The sequence below is a fragment of the Nicotiana tabacum genome, chromosome 16 (genome assembly GCF_000715075.1).
Source record: "Nicotiana tabacum cultivar K326 chromosome 16, ASM71507v2, whole genome shotgun sequence".
Taxonomy (NCBI): domain Eukaryota; kingdom Viridiplantae; phylum Streptophyta; class Magnoliopsida; order Solanales; family Solanaceae; genus Nicotiana; species Nicotiana tabacum.
This window is the reverse complement of record NC_134095.1, coordinates 107,304,677-107,310,715: the sequence shown is the minus strand read 5'-3', so window position 1 is coordinate 107,310,715 and position 6,039 is coordinate 107,304,677.

Below are 6,039 nucleotides of genomic sequence, written 5' to 3'. Positions count from 1 at the left end.
TAGGGAATGTCGCGAAAGCGACACACACTTCATATTTGCAAAGTCAGCCTACGTCGAAAAGCGACATGTCCCAGCCCAGACCCATTTCGCAAATGTGACACTGGATTCGTAATTGCGAAGCTAGTCCCCATAGTCAATTATTGCAAATGCGATAACCACCTCACAAATGCGAACAGGATCCCGCATTTGCGAGGCTTGCAGCACCAGCAAAGAACCAGCAATTCTAAAACAAGTTAAAAACACACCGAAAAGCGTTCAAAACTCACTCGAACCCCCCGGGCTCTATACCAAATATTCACACAAGTCTATAAATATCATACGAACTCATTCCCGAGCTCAAAACACCAAAATAACATTTGGAACCACAAATCGAACACTGAAACACATAGAATTCACAATGAAACTCAAAAATCGCTAAAATCACAATCAAGCGTCTGATTCCTACCAAACCAACTCGGAATGACACTAAACTTTACACAAAAGTTTCAAATGACAAAACAGAACTATTCCAAGTTCATCAAAAATTCGAACTCGATAGCCATAAAGTTAACCAATGGTCGAACTTAGGAAATTTCTAAACCTTCAAATTGTCAACTTTCGGCGAAAAGAACAAAATCATCCTAGGAACCTCCAAATTGAATTCTGAGCATATGCCTAAGTCCAATATAACCATATGAACCAATTGAAACCATCATTTCGGAGTCGTTTTTTACAAAAATCAAACCTAGTTAACACCTCCAACCTAAGCTTCCAAACTAAGTACCAAATATTCCAAATCAATCCAAAATCTCACCGAAACCCAACCAACCATCCCCGCAAGTTATATAACCACAATTACACCTACGGGAGGCTTCAAAAGAGGAAATGGGGTTCAAGTACACAAAACAATCGATCGGGTTGTTACACTTCCAAAACCAATCAACCATCTTCCGCTCCTTCACGATCATAGCAGGTCTAACCTCAAGCCTGACATTAGCAACAAGCTGAACGGCCCCAACTGGTGGAACAATTGGAACTCCTAGAGTCTGAAACACAGTAGTGTCCTGCTCCGGAGTCAGCATAACTTTTCTGCTTGGACTGCACTGTACGAAGTCGCTCCTGAATCAACTTCACCTTCATCACAAACTAAACCTGTACCGAACAACCTAGCCTCACCCGACTCAAACCACCTAACCGGAGAACGATATTTCCTTCTATATAATACCTCATACGGAGCCATCTGAATATTAGACTGGTAGTTTTTGTTGTAGGCGAACTTTGCTAATGGCAGAAATTGATCCTACTAGCCTCCAAAATCTATAATACATGCTCTCAACATATCCTCCAAGATCTGAATGGTATGCTCGGACTGTCCGTCCATCTAAGGGTGAAATGCAGTACTCAACTCCACTTGCGTGCCTAACTCACATTGAACATCGGTTCAAAAGTGCAATGTAAACTGAGTGCCCCGATCCGAGATGATAGACACAGGCACACCATGCAGGCAGACAATCTCTCTAATGTAGATTTGAGCCAACTGCTCAGAAGTGTAGGAAGTCATGACAGGAATGAAATATGCAGACTTGGTCAGTCTATCTACAATCACCCAAATAACTTCAAATCTCCTTAAAGTTTGTGGAAAACCTACCACAAAATCCATAGTGATACACTCCCACTTTCACTCTGGTATATCTAATCTCTGAAGCAAATTGTCTAGTCTCTGATGCTTATACTTGACCTGTTGACAATTCAAACACCGCAAAACATACCCAACAATGTCCTTCTACATCCTTCACCACTACTAATGCTATTCCAGGTCACGATACATCTTCATAGCACTTGGTGAATAGAATATCTCAAAGTGTGAGCCTTCTTAAGAATCAACTCCCTCAAACCATTCATATTAGGAACACAGATCCGACCCTGAAGCCTCAAAACCCCATAATCACCAATAGCCACCTCCTCAGAACCACCTAACAACATTGTGTCCTTAATGACAAACAAATGGGGATCATCATACTGGCGAGCCTTGATGTGCTCAAACAAGGACGCTCGTGCGACAACACAAGCAAGAACTCTGCTAGGCTTAGAAATATCCAATCTCATGGATCTATTAGCCAAATCCTCAACATCTATAGCCAAAGGCCTCTCTACAACTAAATAAATGCCAAACTCCCCATACTCTCCGCCTTTCTAGCCAAGGCATCTACTACTATATTGGTCGGATAATACAAGATAGTGATATCATAATCCTTCAACAACTCTAACCATATCCACTGCCTAAAATTTGAATCTTTTTGCTCGAACAAATGCTGAAGACTCTGATGATCTGTGTAAAGCTCACAAGACACGCCATACAAGTAATGCCTCTAAATCTTGAGCGTGTGCACAATAGCCACTAACTCCAAGTCATGTACTAGATAGTTCTTCTCATGAGGATTTAACTAGCGTGATGAATATGCAATCACCCTACCATCTTGTATCAAGACACAACCAAGATGAACACGCGAAGCATCATAATAAATAGTATACACCCCCAATTCTAAAGGCAATACTAGAACTGCAGTCGTAGTCAAAGCAGTCTTAAGCTTCTGAAAGCTCTTCTTACACTCGTTAGACCATCTGAATAGAGCGCCCTTCTAAGTTAGCTTAGTCAATGGGGCTGCAATAGATGAAAACCCTTCACGAAGTGATGATAATAACCAACCAAACTCAAAAAACTCCTAATGTCTGTAGCGCTATAAGGTCTTGGCCAACTCTGAACTACCTCAATATTCTTTGGATCCACCTTGATCCCATTACTAGACACCATGCGGCTCAAGAATGCCACTGACTCCAACCAAAACTCAAACTTGGAGAACTTAGCATATAACTTCTTCGCCCTCAAAATATGGAGCACAATCCTCAAATGATGCTCGTGTGCCTCAGCACTACGGGAATATACCAAGATATCATCAATGAACACAATGAAAACAGAATCTAAATTAGGTTGGAACACACTATTCATCAAATGCATGAAAGCTACAGGGGCACTAGTTAAAGCAAAAGACAACACCAAAAGCTCATAATGCCCATAACGAGTCCTGAAATCCATCTTAGGTATGTCTGAAGCCCTAATTTTCAAATGATGATAACCCAATCTCAGGTCAATCTTCGAGAACACCTTTGGAACCCTAAAGCTAATCAAATAAATCATAAATTCAAGGCAATGGATACTTATTCTTGATAGTTACCTTGTTCAACTACCTACAATCAATACACATCATTATAGAAGCATCCCTCTTCTTTACAAACAATACTAGTTCACCCTAAGGTGTCACATTAGGCATGATTAACCTTTATCTAATTAACTCATGCAGTTGCTCCTTCAACTCCGGTGGAGCCATGCGATATGGTGGAATAGATATGGGTTGAGTGCCTGGCACCAGGTCAATACAAAAGCCAACCATCCCTATCGGGTGGCATGCCCGATAGGTCTACAAGAAATACATCTGGAAACTCCCTCACTACTGGAACTAACTCGACAGTAGGATTATCAACACTAATATCTCTAACAAATGCCAGATACGCTAAACACCCCTTCTCAACCATCTGATGAGCCTTCAGAATTGAAATCACTTTACTAGAAGTATAGCCAAGAGAACCTCTACATTCCAACCTGGAAAACCCTAGCATAGCTAACGTCATGGTCCTAGCGTGACAATCAAGAATATCGTGGTACAGATATAACCATCCATACCCAAAATTACATCAAAGTCCACCACACTATGCAACAGAAGATCAACACTTGTCTTATAACCCCAATGGCAATCACACAAGACCAATACACATGATCCACCATAATAAAATCACCAACAAGTGAAGATACATGAATAGGGATATCAAGGGAACAATGGGGCAAATGCAAATGCAATGCAAAGTACGATGGTAGATAGGAATATGTAGAACCAGGATCAAATAGAACTGATGTATCTAATGACAAACTAAAACAATTCCTATAATAATTGCATCTAAAGCATCCACCTTGGGTCTATGAGAAAATGCATAACAACGGGCTTGGCCTCCGCCTAACCTACCTTCACCTCTAGGATGTCCCCTGACTACCTGAGCTCCCCTATAGCTAGTAGGGTCGGTGGTGTAAAAACTGGTACTAGAGTCACGATATGAGAACTATGTTGTGCTATGCCTCTACTATGCATGGGGAAATCCCTCTTGATATGCCCTGCCCATCAACACTCAAAACAACCTCGAGTTGAGAATAGCTGTTGAATCTGGGACTGTCTCTCATAACATGAGTACCCATTGGTAGAACCCTGAACTGAAGGAGCACGGTGGGAACTCTACGCTAGTAATGCATTGAATAAAGACTGAACCAAGGTGCCACGAGCGGGCTAATAAGCTGAAGGAACTAGCCTGCTAGAATTCTCTATCCCAAAATGATCTCTATCTCCGACGAGGTAAAAGCTGCCAGAATTATCGGGGCCTCTTACCCTAATCACTATGGTCTCCCTACTCTGACCCGAATGCACTTAATCATGCATGCTATATCCACAATATGAAGAAATGTAGTCCCAATCTCTGCCTCCCTATCCAAAGCAATCTTGATACAAAAAGTCAATCCCTCTATGAACCTCGTCACCTTCTCAGCCTTGGTGGGGACTAGAAAATCTGCATGATTGGATAACTTAGTTAATCTCATCTCACACTTGGTCACAGACATGTTACCTTGCTGAAGGTGGTCAAACTGGCACGCATATCCTCCCTCTTTATGAGGGGAATGCAATTTCCTAAAAAGAGATGTGAAACTGACCCCAAGTGAGTGGAAGTGACCCTGCTGGCCTGCTATGCTCATATGACTACCACCACCTCTTGGCTGGCCCGTGAAGTTGAAAAGTAATGAATTCAACTACATTAGACTCCACCAAACCAAAATTCCGCAGAATCTCCTCACAACCATCTAAGAAATCCTTTGCATCTACCAAAGAATTACCATCAAACTATGGGGGACCCATCTTCCTAGACCAATCAAACCTCTCTTTCTCCTCTTCAAACATTGTGGCCTCCACTCTGGCCTAACAACAACCACATGAGGATGTCCCCCAATTATACAGGGCTATAACCTGCTCAGGAGTATGAGTAACGGGAGTCTGTTCCCCTCACCCATCCTATGGAGTAGCCGGTACCACATGAAGCACTCCAATTTATGCCAAACCCTCCACAAGCCCAACCAGACAAACAATGGCATCCTAAAGTACTGGGTAGAAACAAACCCCTCTAAGACCTGGGCTAGTCCAACTGGCTCACCCTGATCGGGAACTTTCTCCTCAATGGGATCTACTTGTGGCTCCATAGTGGCTACTCTAACAAGGCCTCTAGCTACGGTGCATGCTCTACCCCTACCTTTGCCTCGGCTTCTCGCTACTAGCACCTACTAAGGTGCTCCCGATGAACGTGTCTTCACCATCGATGAGAGAATAGAAGAGAAATGATTCAAACTTCAGAATAAAAAAATTCAAACGATAGAGAACAAAAGATAGAGAAGTTTCCTAACATCCTATAGCCTCTCGGAGATAAGTATAGATATCTCCATACCAATCCACAAGATTCTACTAGACCTGCTCATGACTAATGAGACCTACACAACCTAGGGCTCTGATTCCAACTTGTCACAATACAAAATCCCACCTTAGGCCGTGATAACGCCTAGCCATACTTGCTAAGCAAGCCAAATCACAATCAACAAAATATAGTCAAGATTTCTTTAATTAACAAAGTCATATCATAACAAAGACAAGAATAATATCAAAATAGTAAAATACCTGATACAGTTATAACATGGCCCAAACAGGATCAAAAGGGTACAACACCCAAGATCCAGGTGGCACAAGTACACGAGCAACTAATGAATAAGTACACGTTTGAATACATGATCAAAGCTATATGAAATAACAAAATAGACAAGAAATGGTAAAAAGACAAGGACTTGGGAACTACCAAATGAATCCATAGAGTGCAGATCACCTTAAGTCTCTAAGCGAGCATTTAGTCTCAATAAGAGGC